General features: G+C 33.4%; 1 protein-coding gene and 1 long non-coding RNA gene across 4 annotated transcripts in view; one reads left to right on the top strand and one right to left on the bottom strand.

Annotated features, from left to right (window-relative positions):
• The window catches only part of SLC26A7 (solute carrier family 26 member 7), a 273,392-nt gene that overhangs the window by 70,424 nt on the left and 181,760 nt on the right, over nucleotides 1-21,208 (top strand). The gene's annotated exons all lie outside the window — the stretch shown is intronic.
• Nucleotides 3,548-4,502, bottom strand: LOC141553051 (uncharacterized). Its single transcript, XR_012485266.1, has 2 exons — nucleotides 4,441-4,502; nucleotides 3,548-3,953 (listed from the first exon to the last, which is right to left on the bottom strand). It is a non-coding gene; the product is annotated as an uncharacterized LOC141553051 (long non-coding RNA).

Genomic DNA, 21,208 nt, shown 5'->3' with positions numbered 1-21,208 from the left:
CCCAGCACCACACAGATAGTGTCTGATTCTGGATTTGTATTCAGACCTTCCTAACTCCAGACCCAGAGCTCTATCTGCTGCATTACTTAGTATAGAGTTTGAGAAAGGACAGTAATATTTTCATTTCTCTAGTCTTAAACACTAGGATTCTTGTTTAGGATTACATTAGTTTGGGCGCTGCCATATCATTGTTGATTTATATTGAAGTTGTAGTCAACTACTCTCCGTTTCCTAATTTTTTTTTCAAATATATTGAAATCTAGCCATCTCTCTGCCATTGTGTACATGTGAAGCTGGTTTTTCAACCCCAAAGTTAAGACTTTTATCCTTATTCAATTTTATTTTACTAGATTCACTGATTTAAAACATGTTTTTGAATCCTAACTCTGTCATAAATCATGTTCATTCATCCCTCAGTGATCTATAGTATCTAAAATATAATTTTTCATGCCACAAATAAAATATTATACCAACACAGATCTGTGGGACATCCTGATGGAACCCTCCTTCATAGTAAGCAAAAAGCCGTCAATGACTATCCTTTGATAGGCACTGTAAAGACCCAAAATTCCTTCAGGTCTGGCCAGTCACCTAGCTCTGAATTTCTACATTTTATTTATAAGAAAAACATAAGAGATTTTGTCAAATGTTTTAGAAAATTCTAGGTAACCTATAAATACAATATTACCTTGCTCTACCAGCCTAATAACTCCATGAGAGAAAAAGAAAATGAGATTACTCAAGTATTACTCCCTTTTTTTTTTTTTAAACTCTGTAGTTCAGTCTTTATTTCACTATTTTTGGGGGGATAGATGAAGCAATCAGGGGTAATATGACTTGCCCAAGATCACACAGCTAATAAGTGTCAAATGTCTGAGGCCATATTTAAACAGGGGTCTTCCTGAGCCCAGGACCAGTGTTCTATCTACTGTACCATCTAGCTACCCATTCACTATTATTAAGAAATACATTTTATTATTGATATCTTAAATTTTATATCACTGTCACTTCAACCCATACCTTTACTTTTTGATTGAATCCAACTATCCTTATTACAAAAAAATCCAACATAACGGACATTTCCAAACATTTTATAGAAATGCCCTCCCCCAACAAAATAATTGTTGGCTTCTTCCATAAAATAATCTGGACAAAATTTTTTTTAAAACTTCCTATTTAAATTAAGAATTTATTACAGTTTGATAGCATCAGCATGATTTAGTGGATAGAGAACTGGGCTCAGGTCCAAGAAAACCTTCATTCAAACCATATCTTCTAGGCACACTGGTGGTGTCATCCTAGTACTCACTTAATTTCTCAGTTCCCAAGGAAACTCTTTAAGTCTAATTGCTGGGAGGATGCCAAATAATGCTGACAGGAGTTTATTCATCTGGGAATAACATGTATGGATATAGGTCTAGTATTTCTCCCGTCTTTATTTTAAAATTTCCGTAACACACATCTTAAATGTGCAATGATTTATTGATGTTTCTTCATTATTTTTATATATATAACTTATAAAGATAATCATTATATTACTGATATGTGGGAAACTAGGTGGTACAGTGGGTAGAGAATCGTCCTAGCTTTAGCAAGATCTGGGAAATTTGCAAAATAACAATTCTTCCTTAATATCTGTTTCAAGTATATATTACATATGCAATGCAAAATAAGATGATTTAAATTTCCCAACTAACTGAACTTAACGATCTTCAGACATATGGGTAATTCTCTTTCCCACCATGTTATCAACATTTGAAACTGCTTTGGTGTGATCTGGAAGTATTATTTTAACCACAACAATCAATATTAGCAGCACTTGAATGAAAGTTTTTACACCCATCAGTTCTATAAGCAGTCTTTATAAAATGTAATCTATGTTGTTGGTATCACAGATATGATTTTTGAAAATCTTTCCTTTTCCTTGTTAAAAAGCTTTAGCATCTTTGGAAAAAGTTATCTTGTACTGCTAACATATTCTATATATTCACTTTTCCATCATACTTTCAATTTAATAGGTTTCATGATTCCTATAGTGAAGCATTTATACAGAGGCATTGAGATTGTTGAGAGCTGGGTCTGGAGTTAGGAAATACTGAGTTCAAATTTGATCTCATATACTTAATAAGCTACATAATCTTGGACAAATCCCTCATTTGTAAACAGGATTAATAATAATAATAGTGCTTATTGCTCAGGGTTGTTGTAAAGACCAAATGAGATATTTGTAAATTGTTTAACATAGTTCTTAGCACCCAATGAATACCATATAAATGTTATTATTATAACAAAACACAAATACTAGGTTTTCCTCTCTTTAGACTTTTAATTTTGTCTTTCCGCTTATATTTCTTATTACCTTCAAACTAGTTTCAACTGATCTTATAGATTTTCTTATTAAACTGATTATATCTTTATGCATCATGATAGAAATAAGGGTTGAAACAGGGTATGTAGAATCATTTCTAAAGGGACCTTGGAGACCTTTAAGGAGAAATTAAAACTTGGAAAAATTAAATAACTTACTGAAAGTGACATAACTAATAAATCTGATGTAGAATTTAAACTTGGGTCTTTCTGACTCTAAACCTAACACCTTTAATAGAGAGAATAAAGAGTTCCTGGTAACAGATTTCCTCAACCAGTGAAGGTCTATATCTTCTCTGAAATTTGCCTGACTCATTAAGAATTTAAGTAATTTGCTGAGGGTCATAAAGCCAACATTTGTCATAGAGGGGTTCTTCCTGGATCTGAAGCCAGCTTTCTCTATTGTGAAGTGATTTCATTTCAATTAGAGAAAAAGACAATAAAAATTGAAATTTAGACAAAAATGTAGAAAATTTCAGATGATTATCCTTGTTTTGTTTCAAATTTTAAAAGTTTTATTTATTTTGATGGGGAAAATAATCTTTGTACTTGCCAAAATGAATGGCATTAAGAAATAGAACATAGATTTTAGTTCATATGAAGATTGTTTAATTTTGATTTTACACATGTATGACATTCATTCTTCTTTGTTTATAAAACACTAGGTAATGGTTTCACTTTGCATGTGATGAGGACTTGAATTGTGATTATGGGGTTAGTGGAGAGAAGCAGATGCATATAAGCCATGTTATGAAAATAAAATCCATGAAAATTTAATTCTTGCTTGAGAGTTTAGAAAGCCTGAATTCAAATTCTGCTCCCCCAATTTTATTTGTGTGATTTGGACAAGTCACTAAAACTGTTTGAGCATCAGGCTCCTCATTTGTAAAATGAGGGTGTTAGACTAGATGACCTCTGAAGTTGCAATTCTAAATCTATGCTCTTGTGATTCAAAGTTCAAAATAGAATGAATTATCTTTCCCTTCAAACCTGTCCATTCTCTAAACTCATTTGTTTCTGTCGAACCACCCTCTAAATCACCCATTTCTAAAGCTTCAGGTTCATCCTCAGCTCTGACCTCTTCATTATCACTTTCACTCAGGAAGCCAGCTCATGTGGGGTAGTGAAAGCTGATTATTAAATTTTCTATGTGAGTATTTATGTCTTAGAAATAGGCAAATACTATAAACCAAAGTTTATTTTTGTTAGGTTCTTACTAAGTGCTAATGAGATAATGAGATATTAGGTTCTTACTAAGTGCTAAGTTGGTACTTGACAATTCTCTAGTTCCGGCCTTTACTGGGGAGGAACTTGCATGCTTAGGAGGAACAAGTTCATTGGTTGAAGCAATTTTTCCCAGAAGCCCTTGCGTTATCCCACGCCCATTCTCTGGGAGGATAAAAGAGGGCAGCTCTGGAGGAAAAGGGAGTCTCTGCTCTAAGCCAGAGTTGAATCGGCTTTCTACAGGAAGAAGAATCTGTTCGAGAGATTTGAATTGACACAGCAGATCTCCCAGAGAGCGATCGGCAGCTTCTGGAGACAACAGCACGTTACAATTTTGTTTATTATTTTGGCTTAAGAAAGGGCTGGAAAAAATGTTAAAAATGCAGGTTAAACTTAAAAGTGTGTTGTGAACATATTTCCCCCATCCCCACCCCTGCCCAGAGAACTAGTTAAATATTTACCAGCACACCATTTAGCACTCCCCCATGTTTAATCAGGAACCAGATCTTGATGACTCTACCTTTCCCAATATCTCTATCTCAGTGTCCTTTTTCTCCAATCATGTTATCCTTTTAGTTTAGGACCTTATTCTCTATCTTGACTATTATAATAATTTCTGAATTGGTTTTCATAATTTCTAGTCTCTCTCTAGGACTGATTTATTCTCCACACAGCTCCTAAGATAATCTTTCTAAATATACACATTAGAACAATTTTCTAAAATATTTTAAAGGGTTTCCTATTACCTTTGGGCAAAAATACAGAATTCTTCAGGCTGGCATTTGAGACCTTGAACTATCTTTGCCTGCAACTTTTTAACCTTTAAAAATAATTTCAAACATTTCTCACCTTTAAGCACACTTCATTCCAATTTAACTGGTTTACTAACTGTTTCTTGAACTGAACATTCCATCTCTCACTTCTGGGGCATTTATATTCAAGGTATCCCATGCCTGGAATCATTCCTTCCTCATTTCTTCCTCTCTGGAAAACTCTCTTTCCAGGCTCAGCTTGAGTGCCATCTCTCCAGGAAGCCCTTCTTGATCCTGAAGTTATTCACATCTTTCCCCTCATATTTACTTATCTGTTATATGTTGGATTACATCCATACTCTTAGAGCAGAATGTTAGAACCTTGGGGGGCAGGAACATTTTGTGTAACTAGTCTGTTTCTATCTTTATATGAAAATTGCCTACCAAGCAATTTGCTCATAATTTATGCTTTTTAAATGTAGGAAATGGGTTAAGATGAGAGACTAAAGTTAGATTAGCTTGGGTGAGGGTTTAGAAGTTAGGAGATCTTTGTAATAGTCTAGAAGGTTATGGACCTGATTTAGGGAGGTGTAAATGAGATTAGAAAAAGAGGGCAAGATTACATTGCCAAAGACTTGGTGCAATTTGATGATTGATTAGGTGTCTTTTGGGGTGGAGGAGGGACATATTTAGAGAATAAAGGACAGGTGACTTGGAGGTTTTGAGGCCAGGCAAATGGAAAAAATGAAAAGATAGCTGAGCATCCATGAAAAGAGCCATTTGGAAGGGAAGGCTAAAATGATTAATTATGTTTTAAACGTTTTCAGTCTGAGGTGCTAGCAAGATATTCAGGGGGAGTAGATGTCTTTCTACAGGCAGCTGGAAAAGGAGATTTTTTTTTTTTAAACTGAAGGGGAAGTAAAAAATGAATGATTACCTAGTCAGCAGAAAGAATTTGTAAATTTACAGGAGGGGCAATATTCATAGAATATAGAGAATAGCTTAGATTTAGGAAATTCTCTGAAGCCCAACATCTCTCTCTCAAAGAGAGCAAGCCACTTAACCTGCTGGTGCAGGTTACACTCTGTATAAATTAGAGTAGTGCTGATCCTCATTGATAAGGGCAGCTTCAAATTCTAGAGTGAACTATATAAAGGAAACTACAAGTTGAAGATCACCCTACCTCCACCAATGTTGAAATAGATACCTTTGAGGTGGTCACAGTCTGTTTTATTTTTCTGTTTTTGTATCCCTAGCACTTGGCATAGTACCTGACACATAATAAGTCTTAAATAAATTCTTATTGAATAAAATACCTTTAATTGTTTATAAATGCACTTTTAAATGAAAAAAATATATAGATTCTTTTGTGTTTAAATCATCTTTATTTTGAACTATCTCCCTCCCTTATCCTGTACCCATCAAATTTTCCTTTTTAACATTGATTTTGAAAGAATTTAAAAGATTTTATAAGAAACAGTTTGGAAAAATCAACTCATATATCCAAACATCCTACATACATAATACCCTAGTTTGGCAATGAATGAAGGGAAGTGAACTTTTTTAGTTTCTCTATAGGACTGGGTCTAGTTGACCCAGAATTCTGTTTCATTTTATCCTTAGGTTTAAAAAATATCCTTATCTACTTTAGCACTGGGGATAGGGTTATGATTTTTTTAAAATAGCATTGCCCTGTGCAAGAACCAGATCCATATGTGATATTGAGCTATTTAGAGAACTGGGTTAATTTAGATATCGAGGAGTCAAAACATTTTTAGGGAAAAATTTCCCAATGGTGTGAGGACCTAATGTACACACTGGTGGCCCCTTGTAAATTTAGTGTCCACAAAAAATAGAAGAAGCATTGTTTGTATGGCCACTTGGATCATTTAATACAGAGAACAGCATGAACTTAGATTTTTTGCAGATCTTTGAATTAATTTTATTTTATTTTCATAAAGGATTAAGACTGTCACATTGAACTGTGTTCTGACTTATAGTTTACAATGAATTGTCTTAGTTCTTGATACTATGAGGAAAAAGAGCAAGTTCATAGCAACAAGATTTCTAATTTCAAGGCAATAGGCAAATACTGTAGGTTTCAATTAGGCATTTTGGAGTTTTTTGCACCCCCCCCCCCCTTTCATATTTCCCTTCTCTGTCCCTTCCCTTCTATTTACTGTTTCCCACAGCTGGAAAGGAATTGGAGATCAGAGAAACAACTGGCCTTACAACTATGACTTCCTTCTGATCTAATAAAATTTTTTCATTACCATGTTATGATTTTATATCTTTAGTTTAAAAGTTAGAAGCAGTATCAAAACTCCAATGAATTTTACACTGTATCATTGCCTTTAGCAAAGCACTAGATAAATAGACATTAGAGCCCTGATTATCCAAGACATTTCAGATTAGAGGGAATTGCTTCCAGGGAAAGTATTACTTACTAAGAAACAAAAATTATCTAAAGTTTTTTTTTTTCCCCTTTTTGACTTAGAGGGTTTGTTTTAAGAACTGAAATGAGTGACTGGTTTGGTACCATAAAAAAGTCACAAATATCTACAAATGAGGGGATATATATTCACTTAATTCTTTGTTAGGGACTGGAATTGAGATTTCATTAATACTGGGAACTCTACTACTGCAGGTTTTGCTTTAGAGCACTGAGAAGTTAGGAGACTTGTCCATAATTACATAGCCAGTGTCAAAGGGAATACTAAACTGGGTCATAGCTGCCTTGTCTACAACTAGGAAATATCAGAGGCAGGATTTGAATTCATCACTTAGTGACGCCAAACATGATTCTATCCATTGCTCTGGGCTGCCTCTGTGTGTTTGTGTCTACATGGTGTATCTGTTTTATTCTTTAAACTCCACATTGAAACCATAATATCTTGATCTATACCTTAAAGCTGCACTAAGACTTTAGGGGCACCCTATATTTATCCAAATTTTTGGACCACTATTCGGAAATGGGATGGGCTTATCAAGATATCTGGAGGAATAGAGGGAAGACGTTATAAAACGGAAGTCACTGGGTTGTATGCTGCTGATTCATCTCTCATCACTTTCAAACATCTCTCCTGGTGAGAGGACTTACTTATTATTATAAAAGTGACTCCTTCCTCCTCCATTGCACTGTGTGTCTCTCAAAACACTCGTGATTAGGTTGTTCCCAGCCGCCCAATATCAAGAGATTTTTCAGGACACACATCCCACAGTCATTTCTGCATCAGAAGAGATGACTGAATTTCAGAAGGGACTGACAATCCCAGGGGCTGCATTTTGAAGAAAAATAGAAAGTCAAAATTCTCGAGCAAGATGCCAAGTTCAAGGAGAAAATGATAGAGTTCACCTTTAAGTATATAAAATTTTCCTGATTTAATAGTTACTATATGAATTAAAGGATTCTTATGCTACTGTAACATTATATGAATTAATTCATGCTTGGCAGGTCTATCATACATTCTAGAAACTTTCCAATCCTGAAAGAATGGTGGTTTTTCTTCAGAGGTGAAAAAAGTTAAATAGAGCTGATGACTGAATTAGATCAAAACTTCTTAAACCGGTCTATGAGTTTTGACTTAATTCAGTTATCTCTTCTACTTAATTTTTTTCCACATAGGATCATGTACCTGAATGTAGAGGTTATGAAATCATGACTTATTATCAATAAATGTTTGATTTGAACCTCTATTTTCTATACTAATATATCCAGATTTGTATAATTTTTTTTTTTAAATAAAAAAGCATCAGAAATGGAAAAAGTTTAAGAAGTTCTGAACTAGATGGCCTTTTGTGGGTTTTTTTGGTCTTGTGATTATATAAAAGTACAGGCATTTTTCTATAAGCTAGTGTGATTGCCCACAAATTGAGGGGAAGCCATTTCATCCAAGAGAGGTACATGTTATTCATTGAAAAGTCTGGGGAAGGTTAGGAAGTTGTGATGTTTCATGGAGAGTGCTCTATTTTGTATAAGATCCTCCTAGGCATCCTAACTTGATACATATTTAAGGTATCTTGATATCCTAGATATCTTATGTACTTTCACACAATCTAGTGCAGGGAAAAGAATATAAGAAATGGGGTCAAAGAACTAAGCATGCCTTATTATAGCCCAAGTGTCCTCAGTTTTATTGGATCTTGGAAGGAAAGATTCAGAGATAGCAAGGGCTTTAGAGGTCATCCAGTCTAGCTCCTTCATTTTACAGATAAGGAAACTGAGACCCAGAGAAGTTAATTTTCTCAAGGTCACTCAAGATGCAACAGAAACAGGATGCAAACTCAGACTCTATGACTTTACTTTTTGGCATATTTATCCCTCAACTTCTGCCTATTTCTCCTTCTTTTACTTTTCAATTTTATTTCAAGTTTCGGAATTTAGAAACATATGGTTACCCCAAGGGGATCAGATGAGGAATGTAGTAAGCAGGAGAAGCAAAAAAACACTTTAGCACTTATTTGTTCTGAATCTGGAATTCATTTTGTAGTTTGACCAAACTTCATTCCTCTTTCAAGTTTAGCAATCACTAGACCTCATTAAGTTTTTCTGTCCTTTTTCTCCCTTCCCCCCACTCCTGTTCCTCAAAGCATAGCTACTTACACTCAGAGAGGAATACTGACCAGGATGCTATTTTTCAACACTGCTACTTACTCAGCTTTAGGTAACTTCTTTGATGGACCCAACTGTCTGTCTCTTTTGAAGAGGTATATGTCATTTACCATAAATTTAGTCCTGAAGTCCATTTTAAATTGAACTTTTAAAATTGCATGTTAAGAAGTGTTATTATTTTTTAAAAATTATTTGAGCAAAAGTCATTATTAACTGCTATATATTTCATGATAATGTCCTGAAAATGATGGAAAATATTGATGGAGAAATGGAGATGCTATGTGTGTTTGTATGTATGTGTGTGTGTAAGTAAATATGTGATATTTACAAAGAAAGTAATTTCTTGTTTCTTCCTTTTTCATTAAAAAAAAAAAAGCAACCTGGTTTTTCTGAACAGATTAAATATCTTGTAGCCTATTCTTAAATAAGTTTAGGGAAATCAAGTGTTTAATATAGCTTAAACTCAATTTCTCTCAGACAGAATTCATCATCTTTGCTCCTAAATCCATCCATTTTCCATACTTTTTTTTTATTTCTACAGTAGATATCATTATTCTGGTCTCCTTGTGTCATCCTTCCTTTCCCTCATTCTCCATATCCATTCATTTACCAGATCTTGCATTTTTTACCTCTGTACCTTCTCTTACATCCTACACTTTGTCTATATTTAAATTGCTAACACCTTGGTTCAGGTCCTGATTATACCTTTGGTCTAGATCTTTATTCTCCCTGTCTCAAACCTCTGCCCACTGCAGTCCATTCTCCTCACTTCTGCCAAAGTTATTTTCCTTAAATTTTTCTTCCCTTTTGTCTGACCACATTGTTCCACCTACTCCATGAACTACTTCCTATTACTCCAATAATTTAACATATTAACTTTTGAAGCTGTTCACAACATTGTCCTGATCCAGTTTTTTAGCCTCATCATGCATTATGCTTACTCCAGCATATTGCTGTCCAGCTACATTAACTTCTCTCTGTTCTTCATATAAAACAGGTTTCTTGTCTTTGTGCCTTTGCTTTGACTGTCTCTGCTCATTGGGATGTGCCTCATAGAATCACATAAGACTCAACTTAAACACTGTCTTCTTCATGGATCCATTCCTTATCCTTCCAATTGCTAGTTCTTTCCTTTTCAAACTACTTGGTACTTAACTACCATTCTATATTGTTTTGTATTTATTTCCTTTTTACAGGGTGTCCCCAAAGTTTTGGTTCAGTAGATTACAATTACTTTATGACTTAAGGGACATCACATATTCTGTATATACTTATATATATGTTCTTGTTATCTTTCCTATTAGTATGTAAGCTTCTTAAAATACTTGATGAATTGGTTGACTGACAGGAAATCTAGAAGCTTCAGTGTTTAATAGTTTTATAAGAGTAAATTTGTGTCCGAATTCCACAATCTTACTATTTTGAAATGATTATGATTGCAAACACTTCTTCATTGTGGGAAGCAGCATGACATAATGGGTAGAATAATGGACTTAGTCAGGAAGTCCTGGCTTCTCCTAATTTGGGGACAAAGGATAAAATCACTTTACATTTATGAAATTCCTTTCTTCATCTGTAAAAGTGAGAGGATAATAAAACCTATAATACCTAACTCAAAGAGCTATTGTGAAAGTCAAAAAAATTCATTAAAATGCTTTTCAAAATTAAAGTCCTATGCAAATGTCCACTATTATTCCTCCATTGAGAAATTATCAATACAGTCAATTTTCTTTTACCATATTAATAGAAATCTCTTTTAAAAAAAAGAACATGAGACAAGTGGGTGGCACAGTGCATAGGGCATAAGTTTTGAGTCAGGAAGACTGGAATTCAATCTTGATTCACATATCATCTATTACATACTTGTTTCAAATATTAGCTGGCCGAGTCACATGACCTCTTCCTGTCTCAATTTCCTCATTTGTAAAATGGAGATGATAGGTGCTACCAGAATTGTTGTGAAAATAAAATGCTAATTAGTATTTTTAATATTTATCTTTGCATCTTCCTCAGAAGTGAGAACAAGGCTCTATGAACCATTTGTATTTAATGAATATTTGTTGATGGACACTTTCAGAACAGTAGTCAGAAAATATGAAAAAAAAGTTTTTTCTCCTTATATAATTGAAATAAGTATGCAGAAGAATACAATTTCTCTTATAAAAATTAGGTTTAATTTATCTCTTATTAAGAGCTATCATTAGTGACCATGAAAACAGAAATACCAAGTTTCAGAGGGCAAGGCTTTTCAAGTGAGTTTAGGATCAAGGTGCACATGAAATTGGAACTATTTTAAAGAATGACAGTTAAAATTCCTGTATTTTCTGTAGGGTAAAATTATTTTTAATTTCTCTGCTTAGTCTGTTGGGGATTTAATCCCAATATAGCAAAAACAAATATTTAGAGAGAAAGGAACAACTTGAAAAAATCTGATGTATGGTGACTTCTCTGGAAAGAGGTATTATAGGAGATATATTCATACTCATATTTAGGATTGATTCCAAGGATGTGGGCATGTAATTTCTAATAAATTATCCTTTTTTCCTTTCTAATAAATTATCCTTTTCCCCTCTTCCTGACTCATTCCTTCAAGGAGAAACGAAGAAACTCTGAATTCCCACAAGTCTTGAAACATTGTGAAACAGAGTCAGTATTGAAACATTTATGAACACTTTTTGGGTCCTGGGGGAGGAGTAACTATGAAATGTCTTGAAGTAAACCACAGGCTTGGGGAGTAAGGACTGATGAGGATAGATCTAGGGAATTCATATAAAAATTGTTTCTCTGAAAGGAATTATTCATTAATGAAATTTACAAGATAATTTTTCTTTGGATAAACCTATGTATTAGTTCTAGTAAGAGTAATAACTTTCATAAAAAGCCATTTCAAAGTTAATATATTACTACAATGATCATATTTTTTTATGAACTGAAGATTGGGTTTGACAATCTGGAAAAGTTTATTCCCTATTCTCTTTACAAAGATTGTTTTAAAAAAGTATACTGAAAAGTTTCTAGCTTCTTCTGAAAAAAATCCAGGATTTATAATGTTAACTATATACTTACATATTTGTACTTTCATACTGTTCCTCTATTTTTGACAATTTTTTTTACTCTTGGATCAAGGTTTTAGTTATGTGAATGAGCACTCTTATATGAGAAAGAAAAAGGTTAAATTAGGTCAGTGAAATTCCTCCCAATAGCTAATTTATTAGCACTTTAGATTCTTCATTTAATTTTGCTGACTTTCTTATAAATGGATGTATTCTGTGGCATCTATCTCTTTTTGAAAATTTCATTTATGGGATAATTTTGTGAGATAAATATCTCATCTTTCTGAGAAGCCCTGGAGACAGGAGGCATATAGTATTTCTGGAGGAGATTCCAGTAGCAAAGTAATAGCAAAGAATTTGTGATAAAGAGTATTAGTTACATCTTCCAATTTAGATTTTGGAGGAAAAATGTGTTTCTTTCAAAAAGCCATTTGGCACTTAAAGAAAGGGAAAGTAATGGTAATTATTCTTATTACTTTTGTCTTGGAAATTAATAATAAAGACCAATTGTGGAATAGAGAGCTGACCTAGCAAAGTCAGGATCCGGCTTCTACTTCTACTTTTGACAGATACTGATTGCGTGATTCAAAGCAAGTCATTTAATCTCTTAATACCTAGGCAGTTCTCTGTTTCCATCTGTCCCTGTCTTTGTCCCTATCTCTCTGCTTAAGTGACTTATCTAAGGTCACACAGCTATTATCTCTATTCTATCCACTGTACCATTTTGTTGCCCCCCCCCATCCTTTTTGACTAAGAACAGGAACACATTATTTCCTAGAATGATAAGCTAAATTCAAATATGAGAACTATAATGACTGTGGTATATATAATGGAAAATGATAGACAAACAGATTAGAAAAGGCCCAGAAATAAAGAACAAAATTTAATAAAAACTAAAATACTTCATTACTGGCAGTTCTCTAAGACTGTAATTTGCTGACATATTGATAATCTGATAGTCTACAAGTTAATAAATGTTCATTAAGTACCCACTATATTCCTGGCACCATTGTAAGTACATTAAGGTACCATAGAAAGGCAAAACCAGTCCTTGTTCTCAAGATGATTCCCAATCTACTGAGGTGTAAGGAGACAGCATACAACCAAAAAAAAAAAAACTATATCTGAAGAAGCTAGATATAGATTAAATTGGAAATAAGCACTAAGGAAGGCACCACCATTAATGGGGATTGGGCAAAACTTCTTATAAATATGGAATTTTAGCTGGGACTTGAAGAAAAAGCCAGGGAAGCTATGAGAGGTAGAAAGAGTTCCATATTTACAATTCCCTAACCTGATTAAATGACTGAACTGGTCCAAAAATAAATAGATAAAACCAGAACTGAATATCTTTTTATCCAAATTTTTAATCTATTCCTACTTAGTGTTCAAGGCATAGAGATTATACAAAAATGAAAATGAAGCAATCCTTTTCCACTAGTCTTCAGGTCTGTGAAAGATTTTCAGAGGAGATTTGTGTTGGACAGGACATTTACTAGTCATACAATCTATTCAAGTCATTCCACAGTTCAGACTGGTATCTTCTTGAGGAAACAACTGGATGGATATATCCTCTTAGACAAGTTATCCATCACTTGAATGAATTGGGAGAGAATGAGTGATAGGCTAGATCAGGCAAACCATTACTCAACAGGAACAAAATTGGTCAACAATTAACTGTCAATAATCCATGAATTCCCCACAAAGAAAATGGCCTTAGAAGTTTGAATTTCAGGAATTGTCCTAGTCATATCTGCTGGAGAACAACCTTTCCACCACTAGGTGGCAATATTACTTCATATAGTTGTGGGTTCATTTGACTCAAAATTTCAAAACCGAAGCATTTTCCTTGGGTAGTTTAACATAAAGATCTGATTTAGTCTCACTAGCAATATTATTAATAATGCTTAAGTAATGATTCATGCATTGACTTTAAGGTACTAAATATCTTACATGTACCCATGTACCCATGTACCCAGAATGTACAATATACACAAATAATTAAAGTTCTTTTCTCATAACCACTCTACGAAGCAGATAATTTCCCAAATTATTTTTTCCTACTTTAAAAAGGAAGGAATAGAGACTCAGATATATTAAGTCACTTGATTATGATTCCCTAAGTGTCAGAATCAGGATTCAGAAACAGGTTTCTTATCTCAAATACTAGGTTTTTTCCTTTATCATGGACCACCTCCACAGGTCTGAAAACAATAAATAGGGCCTAAAAGAAAGCAGAAGCAGAACTTTTAAAATTGCAAGGGTATCTTCTTTCTTATAAATGAGCTTTAGCACAATGCCTGTCACACTATAGGCATTATATAAATGCTATTCCCTTCCTCCTCCCCTACTCCTCCCCAAATCTATTACTATTTTTACAGTTGGAATAAGAATGTGCATTGTTGAATAATTAATGGCATTAATAATAATGGCATAGTAATAATAGCTAGCATTTATGTAGTGCTTTAAGGTGTGCAGATTACAAATAGCTTTTACGTAGATATTATTGTTATCTTCATTTTACAAACTAAGAAACTAAGGCTGAGAAGTTGAATGATTTATCTAAATTCAACAAGTATTAATAGTCTGAATCAACATTTTGACTATGGTCTTCCTGACTTCAAGTTCATCAGAATCTTTCCAGGGCTCCTCCTAGCTCACTAGGAGAAAGAGACCAGATGACATCTAAGGTTCCCTTCATCTCTAAACTGATGCTTCTTATACTGTTTAGAACCATAAGGTTTGGATAAGTAGGACACAATTTTGACTATTTTGGGGATCTTTACTGTGCTCAAGAAAGTTTTGCTCATCTCCTAGAGATCTCATCCTCTTGTTAGATAAGTACAGTAGGGGATCACAGTGAATATTTGCTCACTCATAGGGGTCAATTCCTTTTTTCTAGATATATAAGAGTCCTAACTATCTCTGCCAACCTCCTATTTCCTGACGTTCCTTCTCCGTTTTTTTTTAGAAGTTGTAAGTCAAACCCTCAAATACCATGAACATTTTAAGCTCCTTCAATGGTTTGCTACCTTGAAAATTTGTCTTTCCTTCAAGGAGACGGCCACTTTCCTTTGAATATAAATATTGTGAAGCCTGAAATGTTACTATAATAAAATAATTTTTGCTCATATTAATAAATAATGGGCAGGAGGCACTAGATAATTTTACATGCATTTTAAAACAGTATTCAAGAATTCAATTCAGCAATGACTTATCCAGGTATATCATATTCAAAGTACTTGGAATAGAAGAATAGGAAACTTTTTTTTTTTAAGTAAAGGAAAAGAAAGAAGATACCCCAAATCATTAAAATCCAAACAATTTTAGAGCTAATATTCTGGGTTCAGTAGAAGGAACACTGATGGTTAATGTTACTGAGTTCTAGTCTTAATTTTGTCTCTGCCCAGCTTTATGATTGTAGACATCCCATATCACTTCTTTGAGGTTCATTTCCCTGGATTGGACTAGGTAATCTTCAGTGTCCTATTCACAAATAAAAATTTATGATTCTATTATTATCACTTAAATTCAAACTAGGACTACACACACCCATACCCACTCCCACCCCCCCACATCCATATATTCTGGGGTGTTAGTGTTAAATCTTCGTGTTTTATATTTTTCTTAAGTGAGGGAAGACAGCTTTTCTCTAACACTTTTTTCCATCTCCCAAAACTTACCTACCCATCCCATATACACATAATGAATGGTTGGAAAATAGTTTTGGGCTACCTTAACCTGACCTAAAGAATTAGAATAATAATGACAATTCCCATTTATGTAGTAGTTTGAGATTTGTGAGCCATTATCTTTCTTAAAATATTTATTGTTTTCTTTTCATTTACATCATCTTCATTCTCAGATATATCTTTTCCACTGTCACTTAATTATCTGAGTAACTTAAGCAAGCCTCAGATTCTTAGTGATTTCTGTTTCTTAGCTATAATAAAAAAGGGGAGACATTAAATGATAGTTAAAGCCCATTACAACTCAAAATCTATATTTCCATAATTTTTCTTTTCTCCCCATCCAGAGAATCATCTCTGTAGCAGAGAATAAAAAGATGGGTAAAAATCTATTCAACAAAATTAACTTGCATATTGACTGACGATATATGAAATTGTCCATATTTATAGTTCCCCACTTCAGCAAAGAAGCAAGAAAATTACATTTTCTCATCTTTTTATTAGTCCAGGGTGAAGCTTGGTTGTTATAGATACATACTATTAAGGATTTTGTCAATGTTATTTTCATTTACATTGTGGTACTTAGTATAGATATCATTTTCATGGTTGTGCTTACTATGTTCTGCATCAATTCATATGGATTTTCTCATGTTTCTTTGAATTTTACATGTATGGTGTTTCTTATAGCTCAGTATTATTCCATTATATCCATATATCAAGATTTGTTTAACCTTTTTCCATTTTCTTCTTAATAAATCTATGAGTAGACATTGCTAGTATCATAATCTCCATTTTTAGGGATGAGGAGACTGATACTCAGAGATGTTTATTGACTTGCACAATCACACGAATACTGTAAATTAGTATTCAAACCTAAGTCCTACAGGCTTTAAATTTGGTACACTTTCAAATTCATCAGAGGATACTTGGGATTGCTCCATTTGGCTCTTATTCCCTTTGAAAAATTCTGTCCTTAAAAGTAAGAGGGACTTGTTTAGGATTTTAAAGTCAAGGGAAAATGATGGCAATAATAGTAATAATAATAATTAGCATTTGCAGAATGCTTTACTATTTCCATAGTACTTTATAAATATTGCTTTTTCTTCATAGTACCTCCATTAAAAATTGGTGGTAGATTACCTTGTTTTTTTTAAACACTGGATAAATTAAATATCTGCTTTCAACTGAATGGTAGGAAGGTATGTTCTATTATGACCCAGAGTGTGAGTGGAATACATTTTTTCCCTCATGCTTTATCCTATATCCAAGAAGGGATACCTGTGTTTAAAAAAAAAAAAAAAAACAAACACCCAAACTGCAAAGCTATTTGTCATAAAGCAGAAAGCAAAAAATGTAATTGGGTTTAGTTGGCCTGGACTTAAAGCAAGCCTTCTGTGTAGGCAACTGACAGATATATGGGAGGAATCTTTTTTCCCTTAAGTCAATCAGCTACTAAGAAAACAAATATTTAGATTTTCTATTTAAAAATCTTTGATGATCTTAGTTTCAAAGATACTGATGATACAGTTTGAAGTAGACATCTAATGGAAGAGGTCCTTGATCTCTGAAATTGTTGGGAGACATCAATCAATTAATCAACCAACAAACATTCATTAAATGCCTGTCTTGTGTTATGCATTTTGCTGGGTGCTATAAGAATAGAAATAAAACATGCAGTCCCAGTCTTTTAAGAGTTTATATTTTTTGTTTTATTTCACATGTTGCTGAAATAAGGTATATACTGTGCTAAATTCATTTAAAAAATAACAGTTAATACATTAGTTGATTCAATTCAATACAGCAATCATGAATAGATATAATCAGAAGATGTTTTGGTCATGCTGTACATTGTACAAAAGGATTCATTTAAAATAGAATGATTCAATTAGCTCAGTTTGATTCACCCAACTTTTATTAAATACCTTCTATATGCCAAGTGGGGCAGTTAGAGCTTGGAGTCAAAAAGACCTGAGTTCCAATCCTATCTCTCTTACTTGTTTAATCCCAAGCAAGTCACCAAATCTCTGTTTGCCTTAATCTTTTGGAGAAGGAAATGGAAAACTGCTCCAGTATCTTTGCCCAGAAAAGCCTCATGAACAGTTTGGTTCATGGGTCAGGAAGAATCAAATAAGATTGAGTGATTGAAAAACAACAATATGCCAAGTATTGTGCTGGCTGCTGAAGATACAAAGATAAAAATAAAAGTATTTGCTCCCAAAGAGTTGTTACAGTCTAGTATATATAGTGTCCATAGATAAATAAATGTAAGACATGTACCATATGAATTCAAAGTAGGAAAAAAAATCCACTTTCATTTTGGAAGACTTGTGCACAAGCTTAATTAAGTGATGATTTTAGAAAGGCCAAACTAATAAATTATCCACTATATTTACCCTCTGATATTTGAAAGAAATGAAAAATATTTTTAATACTATCTCCTTGAGAACATTCATTCAATTCAATTTAAGAAACATTTATTAATTACCTACCATGTATCATGCACTCAGTGTTAGACATTGGCGATACAAAATCATTGATACAGGCCTTACTTTAAAGAATGTCATGTTTTAATAGAGAGAAATAAAACATATAGAGATAACAGTATAGGGAGAATGAAATAAATACAAAAAACCCAAGAAATGTTTTCTAAGAAATCTGAGAATAGTGTCAGCAAAGGCTTTGTGGAGGAGTTGATATCCAAACTAGCCCTGGAAAGAATGGAGCCCAGGGGTATCAACAGAATATTAACTTAAGCACTTTGATGCAAGGATTCAGTTTTCTAATTAAAGTAAAATTCTCTTTTTGTTAGGATAGATTTGGGTTGTGGACATTTTATTGAAAAAATAAAAGAATTTATGGGGGAAAGTGGAAATGGGTCTGTGTCCTAAGATTCTGACTGGAAAAAAATGTATTCTTATTGAATAACAGTGGAAGGCTTAACAGAGACTAAAATACAGTCGATCCTCAACTTTTTCAGCGGTAAAGTTCTTAGATATAAGAACAAAGCATGGCACAAAGGTTAAAAAATAGTGAATGTTGATAAATTAAACTTATGAGAAATAAGAAGTTAGACCACCAAAAACTAGAGATAGCTGAAAATATACTTAATGCATATTATTCTTTATAATGAAACATTAATTATGGTAATATTCACTGCTCCTAAAACAATAACCATGAAATAATCCATAAAATGCAGTATAAGCAATAAAATTGGTAACATACAAAACATTTTTTCTCACTAGTAATTCCTTAGAATTCTGTAACCTTTTTTTGCTAACATCTCAAAAAAGTCTATCATATGAAATCTATAGTATCATTAATACTGTACAGCACAAAATCTTAAATCTAAAACAATTTTTAGACCTGAATTTTTACCTTCCACTGTTTCAGATGGTTGTATGAAAACATTGTGTTTAATAAAACTATTCATGTTTTGTTGCCACTAAATTCGTGGCTGATAATGGTGGCAGACATTCTGGCATGATATTTAACATTTACTTTCTCATTAAGCTGTATCACTGATTTTGCACACAGAGGCTTATATTTCAAAAGACTTGCAGTACCCTTTGTACTGTTGTATGTATGTATGTACTGCTGTATGCAAGCATGCCCTTTAGGGACATACCTACAACATAAAACTTGAGTTTTAGAGGTAGACAATGAAAATATGCATCCATAAGATGAACCAGAAAAGTGAAGCATCTAGTAGTAGCATTCATTCCATAAACTTACATGTATCATTCTCTATTGTGCACAGGCTTAAATATGCATAGTTGCCACTGCAAAAGTGAAAATGAAGTTGCTAATAAAATCATAGGAATGCTTGAAGTTGTTAAATGTCTAAATGTTGAGAACTGACTGTCTTCTTTCACGTGGTTGACCAACTGGAATTTAAGTTTACCCAAAGGTTCCTAAGTATTTTTCACATGTTAATTACTTTTAAAACTGACATTTGTTTTAGACTAGTTTTATGAAATTGGGTCCTTACTTTGCCTATTTTAGTAAACTGTAATATGAGAGTAATAATAATACCTGCTTTTTAGGGTTGCTTTGAGAATCAAATAAAATATTATTTGTAAAGTGTCTGATACATAATAGACTCAACAAATGTGTATTCTATTCTCCATCCTTCACTTCATATGTGTATTTACAAGTACTTTAGGTAAAAGAATAATTCCTTCAACACTTAAACATTTTTAAAGGTCATTAATGTGGGGTCTCCATTTACCAAAACAAAGTACAATATGTCATGCTTCTTAGTGGACAATTTTATGAATGACCATGACTAAAACCACTGATCACTTAAAAGCCAACTCTCTGGTTATAAAGCTTTCCCCATTTAGATATGGAAAGTCCAAGGACTTAAATGATGAATCTTTGTGGCTTGATAAGACTTACCAGGACACTGGTATATCACTGGCATAGCCCTTGAGATCCCAGTGTCAATTTTAATGCCATGAAGAGACAGTGGCCCAATATTAGTCATTATTATATATCATACTTTGACAGTCTAGTGAAGCCCACTGACCTCTTCTCACACTTTGTTTTTAAATGTATAATACAAAATACATAGGATTAGAAAGGAAGTCAATTATATCTAAACAAAATTATCAAAATATTTTGAAAACAAGCATATAGATCTCAGGTTAATAACCTTGAGTTGGGTCAATCCTTTCAAGAAAGCTGAGACTTATTTACAGAGATGTTGGGACTAATTCATGGTTATTTAAGTGACCAAAGTGAGCAAACCTGGGATTCAGTGCAGGTCCTTAGAGTTCAAATCCAACATTCTTTTTATTGCATATTTAAAGCCCGAGAAGATATTTGAATTTCATAATATGGCCTGCCATTGAACAGCATTTCCCTTTTAATTTACTTCTCTCAGTCTCTTGTCTTCTAATATGATGCTACTTTTTGTTACACTGACCTAACAACATGAACTTGCAAAATGGATATGGCCACCAAAAGTTTTTGAAGGTCTCTTTGTTTAAAATATCAATATTAATTCAAATATGAATTACATTGTTACCGGTCAGTTTGAAACAAACAAACAGACTGACTTAAAACTCTCAATATCAAGGATCTATAAGATTCATGATCCTATTTTACTAATAAATGGAAAAATATAGCTCATTCCATATTTAAATACTAAGCTGCATAAGAGGACACTGAACTTTTAGAAAACTAAGATTTACCTCTGGCTGGAAAGCTAATTGGTTAAACAAAAGAATAGTTTAGAAGGAATCATGTCAAGGCCTCTTGACAAACATCCCAACTGGACATCCCACTGGATCAGTTATATAGAAGTATCCAAGAGAGTGAGCTAATTTAATAGGACCAGCAACTTATGGGAACACCCAGAAAAATTCCTGTTTGTAGTGTGGAGAAAAGTCTACCACTGAAAGACTAGTATCAGAAATGGCTCTTAGGTTCTCTTCAAGGTAAAGGAGGAAGGACTGGCATCTTGCTATTTATACCCAGGATGTAAAGAATAAAAGGAAAAATAAACCT

This window comes from Sminthopsis crassicaudata, chromosome 1, assembly GCF_048593235.1.
Source record: "Sminthopsis crassicaudata isolate SCR6 chromosome 1, ASM4859323v1, whole genome shotgun sequence".
Taxonomy (NCBI): Eukaryota; Metazoa; Chordata; class Mammalia; order Dasyuromorphia; family Dasyuridae; genus Sminthopsis; species Sminthopsis crassicaudata.
This window is presented reverse-complemented; position numbering and strand designations above follow the sequence as displayed.